Source organism: Schistocerca nitens, chromosome 8 (genome assembly GCF_023898315.1).
Source record: "Schistocerca nitens isolate TAMUIC-IGC-003100 chromosome 8, iqSchNite1.1, whole genome shotgun sequence".
NCBI classification, from domain to species: Eukaryota; Metazoa; Arthropoda; class Insecta; order Orthoptera; family Acrididae; genus Schistocerca; species Schistocerca nitens.
This window is the reverse complement of record NC_064621.1, coordinates 62,280,306-62,300,844: the sequence shown is the minus strand read 5'-3', so window position 1 is coordinate 62,300,844 and position 20,539 is coordinate 62,280,306.

Sequence of the window (20,539 nt, the reverse complement as noted above, 5' to 3'; positions counted from 1 at the left end):
TGAGCACTGTTTGATGGTGATCCGTCGATCATCTCGAACGAGTGTGTTCGCACGCTCCGCCATTGCAGGAGTCACAGCTGTGCACGGCCGGCCCGCACGCGGGAGATCAGACAGTCTTGCTTGACCTTGCGGCGATGATGACACACGCTTTGCCCAACGACTCACCGTGCTTTTGTCCACTGCCAGATCACCGTAGACATTCTGCAAGCGCCTATGAATATCTGAGATGCCCTGGTTTTCCGCCAAAAGAAACTCGATCACTGCCCGTTGTTTGCAACGCACATCCGTTACAGACGCCATTTTAACAGCTCCGTACAGGGCTGCCACCTGTCGGAAGTCAATGAAACTATACGAGACGAAGCGGGAATGTTTGAAAATATTCCACAAGAAATTTCCGGTTTTTTCAACCAAAATTGGCCGAGAAAAAAAATGTGTTGCATTACTTATTGAACTGCCCTCGTATTAAATTGATTTACATTGCCAAATCACAGGTTAATATAAGTGCGAGATAAACATTGCAAATGTGCAATGCTGGTGTAACCGCCAGAGGCTTGGATGCACACGTGCACGCATTGTGTTGCACAAGAGCCGGATGTCAGTTTGTGGAATGGAGTTCCATGCCTGACGCATTTGGTCAGTCAGTGCAGAGACAGTTAACGCTGGTTGTGGATGACGCTGGAGTTGTCGTCCGTTGATGTCGCAATGTGCTCGTTTCGAGACATATCTGGTGATGGAACAGGCCAAGACAACATGTCGAGCATGGTGGGTTACAACAGCGGTATGTAGCCGAGCGTCATCCTGTCGAAACCACGCGCTGGAGCGCTGTTCGTGACTGGCGGCGCTACAGGTCGAGTCACCGGACTGACGTTCAACTATGCAGTCAGTCTCGGATAACCAATTCAGTACTCCTGCTGTCATACGAAGTCGCATCGCAGACCATAACTCCAGGTGCAGGTCCAGTGCGTCTAGAACACAGACGAGTTGGTTGCGGGCTCTCCACTGGCCTCCTTGTAACCAACACACGGCCATCACTGGTACCGAGGCAGAACCAGCTTTGATTACGTAGGCTTTCCCGGCATAATAAGTCATTAAAATCTCTTCGGGTTTGCTGCATTTGATGACTGTTTTTAAGGAAAATGGATACACCGAGAAGCAGATTCGTCGGGCTATGGAGTTTGGGCAATCTCCGGAGGTGTACGAAGAGGAACATAGACCTGTGGCCTTTCTTCCTTGTGCTGGAGGCTTATCGTTAAAGATTGGACGAATTTTAAGGAATTTTAACATTATGTTCCGTCCACCGTATAAGATTAGGGCTCTGCTCGGCTCTGTGAAGGATGATTTGGGGCTTAGGAAACCCGGGGTGTACAAAATTCCGTGTGAATGTGGGAAAGCTTACGTTGGCCGTTCTATTCGTACAGTGCATGACGGGTGTGTGGAACATCGCCGTCATACGAGGCTACAACAGCCGGAAAAATCGGCGGTAGCAGAACACTGCCTAAATGAGGGACACAAAATGAAATTTGAGGAAACTGTTGTGGTTGCCAACATTTCCGGTTTTTGGAACAGTCTCTATAAAGAGGCGATTGAAATTAGGTTAGCTGATAATTTAATTAACACAGACAATGGGTTTCCTCTTAGCAAGACGTGGAATCCTGTATTATCTCGCATCACAACTGAACGTTCTTCGGTGCGGCCTTGATTGCGATATATCGTTGCCAGCAGTGTTTCACTAAGGGCGGCGCCACCTCCCTGTTTTGGAAGGCAGAAACCGTGGTGGGCGGCGCATGCGCCGTGTACTGAACGGTGGCCTATATAGGACGTCGATTTGCAACCTGGCGGCAGTTCTCAGCGGGACTCATCAGCAGAAGCAGCATTTTCCTGAAGATGGCGACCAGTTGGATCGCCGAAATATCGAGTCAAGTTGATTTTAGGATCCGGCAGCAAACCCGAAGAAACTTTCAGAGCCAGCTTTCATCAGAAAACACTATAGACACCCACCCTGCCCTTCAGTGATCTCTCGCTTGTCACCGTAAATGGCGGTGGTTTGGTGACAGTGGAATGCACACTACAGGCTTCTGGCTCGAATTGATCTCGAAGTAACCAATTTGTAACAGTCCGTTGTGTCACTGTGTTGCCGTCTGTTGCTCAAACTGCTGCTGCAGTTGATGTATGACGTGCAAGAGCCACACGCCGAACACGATGATCTTCCCTGTTGTAGTGCCATGTGGGCGTCTGGAGCCTGGTCTGGTTGTAACTGTACTTTCTCGTGACCACCTCTGCCAGCAATCATGCTACATTCCTGCCAAGGATTTCTGCATTTCCGCAAAGGGAATATCCAGCCTCTCGTACCCCTATAACGCGACCTCGTTTAAATCAGTGAGGTGTTGATAAAGGCATTCTTGAAGAAACATCCAGCTTCTCGTAGCCATATTACACAAACTGGTCCAAATTCTGTGAGGTACTGATAGTGGCACCTCAGTCGCTCTAAAGGCATTCTTGACAAACATCAATTCACCAGTCCAATATCAAAGGTAACTAACGCTCACGAGCGTTAAATCGTGTATTTAAAGCAAACCTGATTTTCATCCCCATAGTGGCGGCACTAGCGCCACTCTTATACGACTGACGCGAAATCTTTCAGATGTTGAAACACGCCTACCAGCATTCATTTGTACTGCACAAACTCCTTCTTGCTGTTGCGATTTTTTTCCGCCAGTATGTTTCACATATATTTAATATACGTGCACGCACTTTATTCAACATGTAAATGTCACTACAGATACAGGGTGCGTCAAAAAAATGTATACACACTTTGAAGCGTCATAGAAAATTTATTTCCCGTTCTACAATGTTAAATTTCTGGAAATGGAAAGCTTAAAGTCCAATTGAAAAAATAAATGTACTTTGCAAATGTGATTAATGTTCAGCATCAATACATTTCTGAGTACGAGTCACCACTGATTCCGTACATCGTACCAAAGTGTCCAATGAGATTTCTGCGCACACCGCCTGAATCTCATTCCAAAGTGTGTCCAGCTTACGTGGTTTACGTTTGTACACCTCATCTTTTACTGTGCCCCATAAGAAGAAAACCAGCGGCGTGAGGTCTGGGGAGCGTGCAGGAAACTCGATTGGTCCCATGCGTCCTATCCACTGACCTGGCACATTGTGATCCAGGTATGCTCGTACATCCCTCATCCCTATGATAGTGCTGCGGGGCGCCATCTTGTTGGAAATAAAACTCATCATCACCGTGTAATGCACGAATGGTAGGGAATATGGAGTCAGCAAGAATTGTTAGATATGTTTCTCCAGTAATAGTACCTTCAAAGCGGAAAGGCCCAATGAGTCCCCTTGCAGACAAACCACACCACACATTTACACCATGCAAATTCACAGCCTTTTCAACTGTAATGTGAGGATTATCTTCAGTCCATTACACACAATTGTACCTATTGACAGTTCCATTGATTCTGAATTGGGCTTCATTCGACCAAATTATGCTACCCATAAATCCCTGTTCACGTCTCACCATCTCACCGTCTCACCATCTCCTGGATCGTTGTCACTTAGCTGTTGCACCAGCCTTGGAATGTACTCACGAAAATGCGTAGCACACTACTAGCATTTACATTACTCTCACGTACCGCTTTCCTTGAAGAATATTGAGGCGAACGCTAAAACAGTTCCAAGACCGCAGTTGTGGATTCATCACTTGTAGCTGTACGAGATCGCCCTGATAGACCTTTATGAACATCACGCAGTGTTCCATGAATTTCGAATTTGTCTCGAGAGACGTGTAATTGTTAACCTTGAAGGTGGTTCTGTTCGATACTCACTTCTCCACTGTCTTCGAACCGCAGCTACATTCTCGAACTTTTAGTACCACTTAATTATCTGGTTCCGCGCTTCAAAGCTCAAACGCATGTCTGCCATGTTGCAGTTACTTCCTTGTCACTGCTGCCACCTGTTTAAGAAACATAACATTACTTTCTCACAGATATTTAACATTGTAGAACGGGAAATAAATTGTCTATGACAGTTCAAAGTGTGTATACATTTTTTGACGCACCCTGTATTCGGATTTAGGTTATGTTGTGTTCGATATGCCTGCCATCATTGGCGATGATGTGGCGCAGATAAATAGCGAAATTCTGCGTGACCCGCTGAAGTATGGGAACATCGATGCTGTCGATAACCTCCTGAATGGCTGTTTTCAGCTCAGCAATGGTTTTGTGGTTATTACTGTATACCTTGTCTTTAACATAAAAAAATCTCCTACCGAACACGTCATGAATGCCCAACGGTATCCTCAGCCCACAGACATCACTGGCCGAAGGTCAGTTTACGAGACTAGAACCACCGATTGTCAGTCAAGCAGCCCTCAGTTTTGCCTCAGAAGGGCTGAGCGCGCCATGCTTCTCTACAGCGCACGGCAGACCAGTGCTAGCCCAGCTCCACACCACTTGACTTTGGTGATCTGCTGTCCAGCAAGGTCATTGGCCTTGTTTTTAATACACCCCACAAAAAGGAGTCGCATGTGTTCAGATCCGGAGAGTATGGCGGCCAGTCGAGGCGCGTGCCAGAATGCGATCGCGAAAGTGCTCCTCCAGGAGCGATATTTCGCGCCTACATTCGTTTTTACTTAAGTTTTTGTGCGGTAACCCCTTTTATCCTCAGCATGCCACAGAAAAACGTAAGTAAAATGATTATAGGCGCGAAATATCGGGACAAACTAAATTACGTTTAGAACACATAATGGTAGGTCAACTCCCAACAAATATTCTGATCAACGTCGTTTGGTTGCAGATAACAAGCTACCTCTAATAAATAAAACACAAGTGGTCCTGAAAAACCTCGAAACCCAAGTGTAAAGGTATTAACAAAAAGAAACGAATTGTTTTTTTAACTAAATATCCACATAATTTTGTAATTATTTAGTAAACTGTTCACAATAAAGATTAAATAAAACAGAAATCCACAGACGATGGCACAGAGGTGCTGAAACATGTTTGGAAACTTGGGAACAACAGTGTTTTGCATAACTGGCGGACCTTACATCCAACAATTTTAACTTCTCTTTGACCCCACGCCGTTGACAGGCATGTGGTTCTTACTTTACATTCGCGCATCGCAAGCTACACTTCTAGTTGACCCCAAGCATTTTACAGGTACGTGATTCTTACATTATATTCGCGCATCGCGAGCTACACATCTTGTTGACCCCACGGCATTGACAGGTAGGTGGTTCTTACTTTATATTCGTGCATTGCGGGCTACACTTCTTGTTGACCCCACGCCTTTGACAGCTAGGTGGTTCTTATTTTACAATCGTGCATCGCAGGCTACACTTCTTGTTGACCCCATGCCCTTGACAGGTATGTGGTTCTTACTTTATATTCGTGCGTCACGGGCTACACTTCTTCATGACCCCACACCTTTGACAGGTATGTGGTTCTTACTTTATATTCATGCATCGCGGGCTACACTTCTTCTTGACCCCACGCCTTTGTCAGGTATGTTGTTCTTCCTTTATATTCGTGCATCGCGGGCTACACTTCTTGTTGACCCTATGCCTTTGGCAGGTATGTGGTTCTTACTTTATATTCGCGCATCGTGGGCTACACTTCTTGTTGACCCCACGCCTTTGACAGGCACGTGGTTCTTCCTTTACATTTGTGCATCCTGGGCTACACTTCTTGTTGACCCCACGCCTTTGACAGCCACGTGGTTCTTATTTTATATTCGCGCATCGTGGGCTACACTTCTTGTTGACCTCATGCCTTTGACAAGTACGTGGTTCTTACTTTATATTCGCGCATTATGGGCTACACTTCTTGTTGAATCCACGCCTTTGACAGGCATGTGGTGCTTATTTTATATTCGCGCATCGCGGGCTACACTTCTTGTTGACCCCACGCCTTTGACAGGCATGTGGTTCTCAGTTTACATTTGCGCATCATGGGCTACACTTCTTGTTGACCCCACGCCTTTGACAGGCACGTGGTTCTTACTTTATATTCGTGCATTGTGGGCTACACTTCTTGTTGACCCCACGCCTTTAACAGGTACGTGATTCTTTCTTTATATTCGCGCATCGCGGGCTACACTTCTTGTTGACCCCACGCCGTTGACAGGTACGTGGTTCTTACTTTATATTCGCGCATTGCAGGCTACACTTCTTGTTGACGCCACGCCTTTGACAGGCACTTGGTTCTTATTTTATATTCGCGTGTCGCGTGCTACACTTCTTGTTGGCCCCTCGCCTTTGACAGGTATGTGGTTCTTACATTATATTCGTGCATTGTGGGCTACACTTCTTGTTGACCCCACGCCTTTAACAGGTACGTGATTCTTTCTTTATATTCACGCATCGCGGGCTACACTTCTTGTTGACCCCACGCCGTTGACAGGTACGTGGTTCTTACTTTATATTCGCGCATTGCAGGCTACACTTCTTGTTGACGCCACGCCTTTGACAGGCACTTGGTTCTTATTTTATATTCGCGTGTCACGTGCTACACTTCTTGTTGGCCCCTCGCCTTTGACAGGTATGTGGTTCTTACATTATATTCGCGCGTCGTGGGCTACACTTCTTGTTGACCCCACGCCTTTGACAGGCACATGGTTCTTACTTTATATTTGCAAATTGTGGGCTACGCATCTTGTTGACCCTACGCCTTTGACTGGCACGTGATTCTTACTTCATATTTGTGCATCGCAGGCTACACTTCTTGTTGACCCCACGCCTTTGACAGGTACGTGGTTCTTACTTTATATTCGCGCATCGTGGACTACACTTCTTGTTGACCCCACCCCTTTGAGTGGGACGTAGTTCTTACTTTATATTCGCGCATCGCGGGCTACACTTCTTGTTGACCCCACACCTTTGACAGGTACATGGTTCTTACTTGACATTCGCACAGCGCTTGCTACACTTCTTGTTGACCCCACGCCTTTGACAGGCACGTGGTTCTTACTTTATATTCGCGCATTGTGGGCTACACTTCTTGTTGACCCCACGCTTTTGACAGGTATGTGGTTCTTACTTTATATTCGCACATCATGGGCTGCACTTCTTGTTGACCCTACGCTTTTGACAGGTACATGGTTCTTACTTTATATTCGCGCCTTGCAGGCTACACTTCTTGTTGACCCCACGCCTTTGACAGGCACATGGTTCTTACGCTATATTCGCACATCTTGGGCAACACTTCTTGTTGACCTCACGCCTTTGACAGGCACGTGGTTCTTATTTTATATTCGCGCATCGCGGGCTACACTTCTTGTTAACCCCCACGCCATTAACAGCTAAGTGGTTCTTACTTTTTGACACTACTGAGACACAGTAAGTTTGTAAGAAGCATATTGGAAGGAAAAAGTTTTTTGAAAGAAAACTTATGCAATACCAAGAATGGACAGTCAAGCATCTATTAGAGGTACTAAAACTCAAAAATTATGAAGAAACGAAGGGCCAAGACAAGGTGACAGGACAAGGAACTGTCAGTAGACAACAATGACAATTTAAGTAAAATAATTTTAATTATGAGCATGCGAAATAAGTGACCAACGTATGGTCTAACTCTTCAGGCTTCCCTGGCGATCTAATGACATCTTGGGTTGTCGGGTGTTCTGCCAGAGACCAGCGTCCTACTTACATGACAAATATTGGTAACGTACCTCGTAGCTTCCTTCACGTGCGACCTGAGACTGCTCCTCGAATATTTTTTTATTTTTTATTTTTTACGTCATTTCATTCCCACCTCTGGGGGAGGTGGGCAGTCTTTTTGAAGGCATGCAGTGCCCTATTCAGCCATATGGGTGAGGTAAATCCTACATATTTTTTATTTAAATGAGTTTGTATCTCTAGTGATATCTGGGATTGGGGATGTCCTATTTTTGGCTTCTAGGGATTGTGGGTTGGGGTATGTTAGATTTCCCAATTGGGAGTAGAGGATGCTGTTGGGGACAGTTCCGGCCTTCGCCTTACGGCCGAGGGGAAACCTCCAAAACCCTGACTGGAACTGCTGTCTCTTGCACACTTTTCCTGGAGGTGCTTCGACGGCGTTCGCCTTCACTGGTTCGGCTGCCTTGTGACGGCCGTGCCCCTCGAGCCGCTCTCCTGTCAGCGGCGGTGGTGGTAGCTGGAGTGGCGGCCGTATTGTGGGCGTCGTCGTTGTGCTTCTTCTCTTTGAACTTCTTCTTCTCTTTCCCTTTGCTTCCACATCTCCAGCCAGCTGCGTTGATAGATGCCTCGTTCTTCTGGGTTTGGGCAAACTTGTGCCACATCGTCGAGATCGGCTATGCATCTATTCTCTGTGATGACCTCTTTCGTCATTACTTCCTTGCTCCGTGATGACTAGTCTTTTCTGTAAGTCTGCAGGCTTTCTGTAAGTCTGAAGGCTTTCGTGGCCGTTGTCACTGAAGTTAAAATCTTCTGGGTTATTAGGCAACGTCATCTTTCTTCTAAAATGTTCGACGTTTCGACCCCTCTGCTGGAATCTTCCTCAGGATCTTTTGGTGTCCACTACTGGTGTCAGAGACGAGTATCGCGTCCACTTATGAAAGGGGGGGGGGGGTTTCTGGCGTTCGTGCTAGAGTAGTGATAGTTAAAATTCATATGGCTACCATTGGTGGGCCATAGTCATAGGCTAATGCACAAGAAGGGGCTTCGGTAGCTCATCTCCTGTGGATACCATTGGCGTTCCATCGTCATTGGGTAGAAAGGCACTATTCCACACTTATGCTGGAGAAGGGTTATTGGTTGAAATGTCTGCTACCGCTATTGGTTGGTCGTCATCAGTGGCTAGATTCGAAACGGACAGACCAAGAGAGGGGGACTGTTTACCCAAAATATTATTGTCCGCCGAGGTGACTTGCAGCGCGTTGTTTATGCCGCTCACACATCGCGGCCGCGTATTTACTTCCTTGATGGCGGGGAGCCACGATGCCGGAAGCCTATAGCCGTCCTCTCTATTGAAATTAGGTGCATTATTAGAAATTTCAACCGCTTCTCGGACCTTTCTTCTACAAATGTTTGTTTCTTTAGCCAGTACACGTACGTTAGTAAAATCGATGTCAGAGCAACAGTTCTCGTGATGTTCCGCTACTGCCGACTTTGCAGTTTGTTTTAGCCGCATGTGCCGTTCGTGTTCCTTAATGCGTCCTTTAACAGTTCTTCCCGTTTCGCCTATATAACTTTGCCGCAGCCACATAACACTTGATAGACGCCTGCATCGTGGAGGTAATCAGGTGCATCCGTTTTCCGTAGGACTAAAGAAAGATGTCTGAATACCATTTTTCTTCTTATGCGGTCAGTGAACCCAGAAACGAACGGTAACCTGACGGACTGAGAAAGCGGCTCCTCTTCATTCTTATTAGCGGAATAAATATTCCGCCTGAAAGCCCTGTCGATTGAATAACTATTTTGGCGACGAGGATGGGATGCCGCGCCCACGTTGCCTTAATTGATTGTACTTTGCTCTGATTTGCTTGTGTCATGGCTTCGCCACAATCTCCAGATGTACTGTCCGAATTTTTTCGCTTGCAGAATCAGCAGACGCAAGCGTTATTGGAAGCCCTTGGACAGCTCGTCCAGGGTCAACGTGCGCTACAAACCGATGCGGCAGCCGCCGCTTCTTCGCTACCGCTGCCACAAAACGCTGTTGCACCTCCCTTTCGGCCATACGTGGCGGCCGAAGAGTCGTGGACTGAGTGGTCCCGTCAATTTGCCTTCCATCTAGCAGCCTACAGAATTCAAGGTAATGAGCGGCAGCCGTTTTTGCTTTCTTGTGTCGGTGTGTCTACCTACCGTGTGATAGTGAAATTGTTTCCCCGACGCGACGTAGCAACTCTGTCCTACGACGAAATTTTGTCTGCTTTAGATGCCTATTTCAAAGAAACAGTTAATGTAGTTGCAAAAAGGTATACGTTCTTTCGTACAAAACGTACGGCCGGTCAGACTAATAGGGAGTGGGTTGCAACTTTGCAAGGACTTACTAGGGAGTGTGCCTTTGAATGTGAATGTGGCCTTCCTTATTCAGATACAATGGTGCGTGATGCAATAGCACAGAACGTTTCTGATGTTCGCATAAGGGAACAGATTTTGAAACTCGTTAATCCCTCCCTTCAACAAGTGATAGACATATTGGATAGGCAAGACACACTTGACTTTGCTCAGGCATCGTTTGAAACTTCGCCAGCAGTGTGTCACATTCACCGGCCCGCCGGCCGCGCTGCCCGGGACGCTACACGGCCCTCGCGCCCGTCCGCACAGCAGCGGCAGCCTAGCTCGCAAACACGTGCGCCGCGTAAGCAAGCAACTGCAGTGAAATCATGCCCGAGGTGTGCAACTAGACATTCGCGTGAAAATTGCCCGTCACGCCAAGCTATTTGCTTTTACTGTCAAAAGAAAGGACATGTTCAAAGTGTTTGCCAGAAAAAGCTTAGATCAGACAATCACACACATTCCAGGCCTTTTGCTTCGCGCCGGAATCGAACCAAGGACAATCAGGCCCGTGGACCTTTGCCCATGGACATTCATGTAGTTCATTCCCACCCGTCCAGTGACACTTTAGCTAACAGTGACTGTGTTCGTCCCACCCAAAGTGTGCGTCGACGTCGCCGAAAATCCCGTAAAGTCGCAAGTGCTTCTGTACCTGTATCAGTTCACATTGCACGTGACAGTCGCTCTTGTCGTCAGCAGGACAATAAACTTTTTGTGGCCTTAGACTTTGAAGGCAAAGTGATACCATTCCAGCTCGATACCGGAGCTGCAGTTTCATTGCTCAATCACGACACGTACAAACAACTGGGCGCCCCGCCGTTGCGTGCCGCAAATGTTAAGTTAACTAGTTACTCAGGACAACAGATCCCTGTGTTAGGACAGTGCAGCCTTCTTGCCACATACAAGGGACAAACGAAACTTGTGTCATTTTACGTTCTTCGTTCTTCTGGTGCAGTGAACTTGTTTGGTTTAGATTTGTTTCAATTGTTTAATATGTCTATAGTAAATCAGGTCCTATCAGTGAATCAGACTGTGCCTTCCGCCAGTGTTTCTAGTCTTTGTGAAGAATTTGCAGACATTTTTGCACCGGGCCTTGGTTGCGCTAAGAACTATGCTGCACATTTGGAATTGAAAGACAACGCGCAACCGAAATTTTTCAGAGCGCGCAATGTTCACCACGCATTGCGTGATGAGGTCGCAAGAACATTGCACGATTTAGAATCTCAAGGTGTAATTGCACGTGTGCAGGCTTCTCTCTGGGCCTCACCCTTAGTAATTTTGCCAAAACCTTCCGGAAAATTGAGACTTTGTGTGGACTTCAAGGCAACTGTGAATCCACAACTTGTGACTGCTACTTTTCCTTTGCCCCGCCCGGAAGATCTTTTTGACAAACTGTGCCCGGGAAAATATTTTTCAAAATTCGACCTAGCAGATGCGTACTTGCAGATACCTGTGGACGAAGAATCCCAGCGCGTCTTAGTGGTAAACACGCATCTTGGCTTGTATCCCATCAAAAGACTGCCATTCGGGTGTGCATCCACACCTGCTTTATTTTAGCATTAATTCCAAACAGGTTTGTGCGCAATGCTTCTTCCATTTCAGCTCCGCTTCATCGCTTACGCCGTAAAGGTGTTCCGTTCGTCTGGACGACGGAATGCGAACGCGCCTTTCGCCAGTTGCAATCGGCGTTACTTTCACATACTTGCCTTACGCCATTCGATCCCCAGAAACCCCTTTTGTTGATGGTAGATGCGTCGGATTTCGGGATCGGTGCTGTGCTTGCGCACAAGGATGGCTCGCATGATCGCCCTATTGCCTTTGCGTCGAAATTGCTCTCATCTGCGCAAAGAAATTATTCACAGATAGAGAAAGAAGCTTTAGCTCTCGTGTTTGGTGTTACCAAGTTCCATGACTTCTTGTATGGTCGTCACTTTACCATCATCACAGACCACAAACCGTTGACATCGCTTTTTCATCCGAACAAGCCTGTACCTCCACGTACGGCGCAGAAATTCATTCGCTGGTCCCTTTTTCTCTCGCCGTACCGCTACGATATCTTGTATCGGTCCACTGCTAAGCACGGAAACGCTGATGCGTTGTCCCGTTTGCCTGTTGCTGAGGATAAAGCATTCGATTCTTCCGAACTTGCTTGCATGTTCATTGATTCAGAAACCGATGACGTGGTCGCATCGTTTCCGATTGATTTTCGTCGTGTAGCTACAGCCACAGCTGCTGACCCTGTCCTTGCTACTGTTTTGCGTTTTGTTGCTACGCAATGGCCCTTGTCAAAGTCGCGGATCGAGGATCCTTTGGTTCGCCGTTTTTTTGCTCACAAGGAGAGACTTTTTGTACGACGTGGTGTTTTGTTGTTGCGTTCTGATAATGATCAGTCCAGAGTCGTAGTCCCACGTTCGTTGCAGTCCTCTGTCTTAAAGCTTCTTCACCAAGGACATTGGGGTATAGTGCGTACGAAACAACTTGCTCGTCAGCACTGTACTTGGTTCGGAATCGATGCTGCGATTACAAATATGTGTCCTCTTGCGTGGCGTGTGCCGAACAACAATCTGCACCGCCGCGGAAATTCTTTGCATGGCCGAAAGCCACTTCCCCTTGGCAACGCTTGCACATCGATTTTGCTGGTCCATTCTGGAATGCTCGATGGTTAGTTGTGGTCGATGCTTTCAGTAATTTTCCTTTCGTTGTCCGGATGTCTTCCACGACGTCTTCTGCCACAATCCAAGCCTTGTCTGCCATCTTTTGCATTGAAGGTCTTCCGCAGACTATTGTTTCCGACAATGGCCCACAATTCATGTCCGCAGAATTTCAGTCATTCTGCAACGCCAATGGTATTCACCATCTGACATCCGCGCCGTTTTCGCCTCAGTCCAACGGTGCCGCGGAACGATTGGTCCGGACTTTCAAGTCACAGATGTTGAAATTGAAAGAGTCGCATTCGCGGGAGGACGCTTTGTTGCTCTTTTTGTCTTCGTATCGCTCTCAGCCCCGCGATGGTCGCTCGCCGGCTGAGTTGCTCCATGGTCGTTCTCATCGCACCCTGATGTCTTTGCTGCATCCGCCGCATCAGGTTCCTGTGCAGCGGCAGACTCCTGCTTTTGCTCCTGGCGACGTTGTCTATTATCGCAACTATCGCGGTTCACGGCGTTGGCTCGCAGGGCGCATTCTTCGCTGCCTCGGCCGCGCGATGTATTTGGTTTTGGGGGCCTCTGGTGAGGTGCGTCGGCATCTCAATCAGCTGCGCCTCTGTCGTCGCCTGGGTTCTGCCGCTCCCCGTCTGCTTTCAGCGACGGAGCCATCCGGTCAGCGCCTTGGGGACCCATCTACTGGCTCGCCTCATCCCCAGGTGTTACCGACGCTGCCTTCCATTGAGCCCCATGGCGTCGCGCCGCCGCCGCAGCAGCCGCCGCAGCCGCCGCCGGCGCCGCCCGCAGTGGACGCGTCGCTGCAACCGCCTGGCGCCTCCCTGGGTCACGCGCCGCCGCTCGCTTCCCGTGACCAGCCGTCCTCCGCCATGGACCTCTTGCCCGCTCCGGACCAGATGTCGTCTTCGCCCGTCGGGTGCTCCGACCACATGGAGGTCGACCCTTCGGCCCCTCTTGTCTCATTACGTGCGCCTACACCTCATGTTGACGTGCACCCTGGACTAGGTTTGCAGGCGTTTCCTAGCTCCCCTCGGACCGAATGGCCGGGTGCGGGTGGCACAGCCTCGCCTGTTGTTAGGCTCCCCACCTCATCGCATACGTCTACATGGGGTCCTCCCCACGGCGGGCGGAAGCCTTATCTCACGACCGTTCGCCGATTTGCGGGGGAGGAATGTGGTGTCACCGCTAGACACCACACTTGCTAGGTGGTAACTTAAATCGGCCGCGGTCCTGTAGTACATGTCGGACCCGCGTGTCGCCACTGTGTAATCGCAAACCTAGCGCCACCACATGGCAGGTCACAAGACACGGAATAGACCTCGCCCCAGTTGTACGGACGACATAGCTTGCGACCAGACGTACGAAGCTTTCCTCTCATTTGCCGAGAGACAGATAGAATAGCCTTCAGCTTAGTCCATAGCTACTACCTAGCAAGGCGCCATTTGTATCAGTGCTTATAGCTTACTACTATTCAAGAGATGTATTCCAACAAGAGAATAAAAGTTAAGTAACATCTACGTACTTTTCTTCTTATTCATTAATAAGTCTCATGTTCCAGAACTTCAAGCCCGTCTGCGTTAGTTTAGCGTGCACCTAGCTACCTCATTGTGTCTATGCTGTATGAGCTAGACACAACAACTATCATACCCATTTGCCTTCAATGTCCTCTTTAAAAAATTCAACTCCGATTCTAAGTTGTCGTCATCGCTGATACGGAAGATGTGGTGTCACCGCCAGACACCACACTTGCTAGGTGGTAGCTTTAAATCGGCCGCGGTCCATTAGTACATGTCGGACCCGCGTGTCGCCACTGTCAGTGATCGCAAACCGAGCGCCACCACACGGCAGGTCTCGAGAGACGGACTAGCACTCGCCCCAGTTGTACGGACGACTTAGCTAGCGATGCACACTGACGAAGCCTCGCTCATTTGCAGAGCAGATAGTTAGAATAGCCTTCAGCTAAGTCAATGGCTACGACCTAGCAAGGCGCCATTAGTATTACATTGCATGATCTACAGAGTCTCACTTGTATCGTCAAGAGCGATGTACAACAATGATGGATTAAAGTTAAGTATTCCAGCAGCTACGTACTTTTCTTTATAGCATTCATTACGTACCCTGTTTCAGACCTATCTCTAGCCTGCGTGAGTTTAACGCGTGCATTCGGCCTCCTCAACCAAGTAGTGTGCGTAGTGTTGGCTAACTGCTAACACTACAGAAGGCACGTGAAGACAGAGTGTTGAGTACTGCTTGCTTCTGGGCTTGGGGGGGGGGGGGGGTTACGAAATGCCATCTAAATAACTGTTTGTGTTAGTCGGCTTTCTGTACACTCTGTGACCTAGAATGTTACCAGATCTTCTGTATACCAACACATCTAGGAACGGAAGACCGACCTCACTCTCAACCTCCAAGGTGAATTTAAATTTGGGGTGAATTCCATTTAAGAATTTGTGGAACGTATGAAGTTCTTCTTCCCCGTGTGGCCATATAACAAATGTATCGCCCACATAGCGGAGCCAGCAAGAAGGCTTCAAAGGAGCACTACTTAACGCTTGTTGCTCAAAATGTTCCATAAAAACGTCAGCTGCAACTGGCGAAATGGGTGAGCCCATAGCAAGGCCGTCGGCCTGTTCATAGAATTCACCTTTGTATTTAAAATAGCTTGAACGAAGACATAATTCAATTAAGTCACAAACATCTTGTCTGTTCGTCTGCGAAGCCCGATTTGTCAGAAAATTCTTCGCTGCGCTCGTCTGTGTTGCTCTGTCTGAGATGCTTCCGTAGCACACGGCCGTGATTTCGTTTGCACCGTCCCTACTGCCATTCGCGGCCTACGCTGGTATGTCTCCGGGTACAGCATGAGGCAGGCAGCTTCCATCTCCGCATGTACCGCCATCTTGAAGAGCGTTTCTGCTTCTTTCAGCGCGATTTCGATGGTTGTACACGGGTCATCTAAGCTGCAGTCTTTTCGTGAGCCGCCTTCTGCCAATGCGGCGACTTTGTCATCTGGGCGGTCTGGCGCCGACTGCCGTCGCACGTTTGCGAGCGGCCGGCTTGCCACTTTACCACTCTCACTAGCCGTGGGGCTGGCGGCTTGTTGCCATTTCGTTCTTCTTCTGCTCTGAGATCGAGGGCGCGGTTTTCCTGCGTCTTCTTCACCCCGTTCTCCAGGTGCAGAATTCTGCGCCTTGTCGTCGATGTTGCCGCGACCCGTGAAGGCCTTGCAGCCGCGCCAGCTGGCCACGTTTAACCCCCACGCCATTAACAGGTAATCGGTTCTTACTTTTTTGACATCTACTGAGGCACATCAAGTTTATAAGAAGCATATTGGAAGGAAAAAGTTTTTTGAAAGAAAACTTATGGAAAACCAAGAAGGGACAGCCGAACGTCTATTAGATGTACTAAAACTCAAAAAGTATGAAGAAATGCCAAGGCAAGGTGGAAGGACTAGGGACAGTCAGAAGACAACGGCGCTTTGTATGGCTCCAGGTGCTTTGTATGGCTCGGGTGCTTTGTATGGCTCCAGGACGGGTGTCAACACCTTGTAGTCATACATATTGTGGTGTCACCGCTAGACACCACACTTGCTAGGTGGTAGCTTAAATCGGCCGCGGTCCATTAGTACATGTCGGACCCGCGTGTCGCCACTGTCAGGATCGCAGACCGAGCGCCACCACAAGGCAGGTCTCGAGAGACGTACTAGCACTCGCCCCAGTTGTACGACGACTTTGCTAGCGACTACACTGACGAAGCCTTTCTCTCATTTGCCGAGAGACAGTTAGAATAGCCTTCAGCTAAGTCCATGGCTACGACCTAGCAAGGAGCCATTTGTACCATTGCATGTATCTCAGTCTCACTTGTATAATCAAGAATGCTGTATACCAAAGGACGATATAAAAGTTAAGTGTTCTAGTAGCTACGTTCTTTTCTTTATCACATTCATTACGAATCCTGTTCCAGACTTCGCGCCAGTCGGCGTGTGTGTACGTGTGCCCTTTCGGCTACCCGTCACTGTGGACTGGCTGCCTTGTCAGTCCACTACACATATTGCTCTGCTACACTTCCAGTAGAGTGTCACTATGGAATCACAGCGTGTCTTATCGTGGTGTTGTGCATGTGTGGCTGTCGTGATTGCCAGCGCACTTTACACAGGTTCACTGGCTGCGGCAGTATTTTGCCACGCGCCCCTCCTGTTGCCACTTACAGCACTGAGGCCTGGTGTCCAGTTCCGCAGGCGGAGCCTCGAGCGTCACGTTGAAGCCCAGGGTGCTGCTGATCCCGTGGACTTGGTCCGCTAACGGCTTCCCTTTCATCGCTAGTGTGTTCCTCTTGTTAGCTTTACCGCTACGTCACCGAACCCGTCGTCACGCAGTGCTCTTCGTACCATTTCTTCGGAGCACAGCCAGGGGGGCCCTCTAAGTAGGGCCTTGACTGTTTCTTTCTTCTCTTGTGTCGGTGCTTCGTATGGCTCCAGAACTGGTGTGAACACCTTCAAGTCACACATATTGCTCTGCTACACTTCCGGTAGAGTGTCACTGTGCAGTCACTTCACCTCTATCGGTTCTCTCGTGACGTTCTTCAGTTTGCCGTGTATGTCCCGCCAATAGTTTCGGCAGCTGATACGGCAGCGTGGTGTCATGAACCAACGGTTTTTCTTCACGTGTTGTATCTTCCACGTCGTTCGCCAAGTTTTCCCCCGCGGTGGTTACTTCGCTCGACGGGTTCCTTATCGTTGCTATAGTCCTACTTTTGTTCGGTTTCTTGCCCATGGTGCAGCGCGCACGTTTCACGACAATTTTGTTTTTGCCGTTAAAACAGCAGCACGACAATCTGCAGGGTGCGCGCTTTTCTCCTGGCAGTTCGACTGCTCGCCGTCTCGGTAGCAGTTAACAAACAGTAGCGAGCGCACAGGTACAGCGAGCAACCTGCTCGCCACTGCTCCTTGGGCGGAACTGCCAACTGCCGTCCCTCGAGTGTTGTTGTTGTTGTCTTTTTTTTTCTTTTTTTTTTTAGCACATTTCACTCCCTCCCATAAGGGAAAGGCGGGCGTTACTAGAGCTTGCTTATTGGTCTTTTTCGTCCAAGGGTGTACAATACATTTTTGTTTCTTTATTTTATTTGCTTGCATATGGGTTAGACATAATCATAATAACAAAATAAGGATTTTACATTATTTTTGATTTTAACATTTAACAGATTCACATAAAAAAATTACATCTAAAAGGACTTATACCTAAAAATACTTACTACTATGTTAATTACACTACTGGCCATTAAAATTACTGCATCATGAAGATGACGTGCTACAGACGCGAAATTTAACGGACAGGAAGAAGATGCTGTGATATGCAAATAATTAGCTTTTCAGAGCATTCACACAAGGTTGGCACCAGTGGCGACACCTACAACGTGCTGACATGCGGGAAGCTTCCAACCGATTTCTTATACATAAACAGCAGTTGACCGGCGTTGCCTGGCGAAACGTTGTTGTGATGCCTCGTGCAAGGAGGAGAAATGCGTACCACTACGTTTCCGACTTTGATAAAGGCCGGATTGTAGCCTAACGCGATTGCGTTTTATCGTATCGCGACATTGCTGCTCGCGCTGGTCAAGATCCAATGACTGTTAGCAGAATATGAAATCGGTGGGTTCAGGAGGGTAATACGGGACGCCGTGCTGGATCCCAACGGCCTCGTATCACTAGCAGTCGAGATAACAGGCATTTTATCCGCATGGCTGTAACGGATCGTGCAGCCACGTCTCGATCCGTGAGTCGACAGATGGGGACGTTTGTAAGACAACAACCATCTGCACGGACAGTTCGACGACGTTTGCAGCAGCATGGACTATCAGCTTGGAGACCGTGGCTGCGGTTACCCTTTTTTTTTCGATCGTTGAATCTGCTCGCGGCGGACGTCGTAAGACATCCGTTTCAGTTCGTCGTTGATCCATTAACGCAGTTCTTATTACAGAGGACAGCAAATCGTCTGACCAAACACGCTCAGTTACCGTGCCGGCCGAACCTGGGTGCACGAATGGCAAAACGTCATTTTTTTCGGATGAATCCAGGTTCTGTTTACAGCATCATGATGGTCGCATCCGTGTTTGGCGACATCGCGGTGAGCGCACATTGGAAGCGTGTATTCGTTATCGCCATACTGGCGTATCACCCGGCGTGATGGTATGGGGTGCCACTGGTTACACGTCTCGGTCACCTCCTGTTCGCATAGACGGCACTTTGAACAGTTGACGTTACATTTCAGATGTGTTACGACCCGTGGCTCTACCCTTCATTCGATCCCTGCGAAACCCTACATTTCAGCAGGATAATGCACGACCGCATGTTGCAGGTCCTGTACGGGCCTTTCTGGGTACAGAAAATGTTCGACTACTGCCCTGGCCAGCACATTCTCCAGATCTCTCACCAATTGAAAACGTCTGGTCAATGGTGGCCGAGCAACTGGCTTGTCACAATACGCCAGTCACTACTCGTGATGAACTGTGGTATCGTGTTGAAGCTGAATGGACATCTGTACCTGTACACGCCATCCAAGCTCTGTTTGACTCAATGCCCAGGCGTATCAAGGCCGTTATTACGGCCAGAGGTGGTTGTTCTGGGTACTGATTTCTCAGGTACTATGCACCCAAATCATGTCAGTTCTAGTATAATATATTTGACCAATGAATACCCGTTTATCATCTGCATTTCTTCTTGGTGTAGCAATTTCAATGGCCAGTAGTGTATTATTACGATGTTATTTATACAGAGCAGTTTGTGCATATCGTTGTCTTCTTTTTAGTGAATCTTGGGTGGGTGTTTCTGCTATACAAGATATACAGGGTGTTTCAAAAATGACCGGTATATTTGAAACGGCAATAAAAACTAAACGAGCAGCGATAGAAATACACCGTTTGTTGCAATATGCTTGGGACAACAGTACATTTTCAGGCGGACAAACTTTCGAAATTACAATAGTTACAATTTTCAACAACAGATGGCGCTGCAAGTGATGTGAAAGATATAGAAGACAACGCAGTCTGTGGGTGCGCCATTCTGTACGTCGTCTTTCTGCTGTAAGCGTGTGCTGTTCACAACGCGCAAGTGTGCTGTAGACAACATGGTTTATTCCTTAGAACAGAGGATTTTTCTGGTGTTGGAATTCCAGCGCCTAGAACACAGTGTTGTTGCAACAAGACGAAGTTTTCAACGGAGGTTTAATGTAACCAAAGGACCGAAAAGCGATACAATAAAGGATCTGTTTGAAAAATTTCAACGGACTGGGAACGTGACGGATGAACGTGCTGGAAAGGTAGGGCGATCGCGTACGGCAACCACAGAGGGCAACGCGCAGCTAGTGCAGCAGGTGATCCAACAGCGGCCTCGGGTTTCCGTTCGCCGTGTTGCAGCTGCGGTCCAAATGACGCCAACGTCCACGTATCGTCTCATGCGCCAGAGTTTACACCTCTATCCATACAAAATTCAAACGCGGCAACCCCTCAGCGCCACTACCATTGCTGCACGAGAGACATTCGCTAACGATATAGTGCACAGGATTGATGACGGCGATATGCATGTGGGCAGCATTTACTGACGAAGCTTATTTTTACCTGGACGGCTTCGTCAATAAACAGAACTGGCGCATATGGGGAACCGAAAAGCCCCATGTTGCAGTCCCATCGTCCCTGCATCCTCAAAAAGTACTGGTCTGGGCCGCCATGTCTTCCAAAGGAATCATTGGCCCATTTTTCAGATCCGAAACGATTACTGCATCACGCTATCTGGACATTCTTCGTGAATTTGTGGCGGTACAAACTGCCTTAGACGACACTGCGAACACCTCGTGGTTTATGCAAGATGGTGCCCGGCCACATC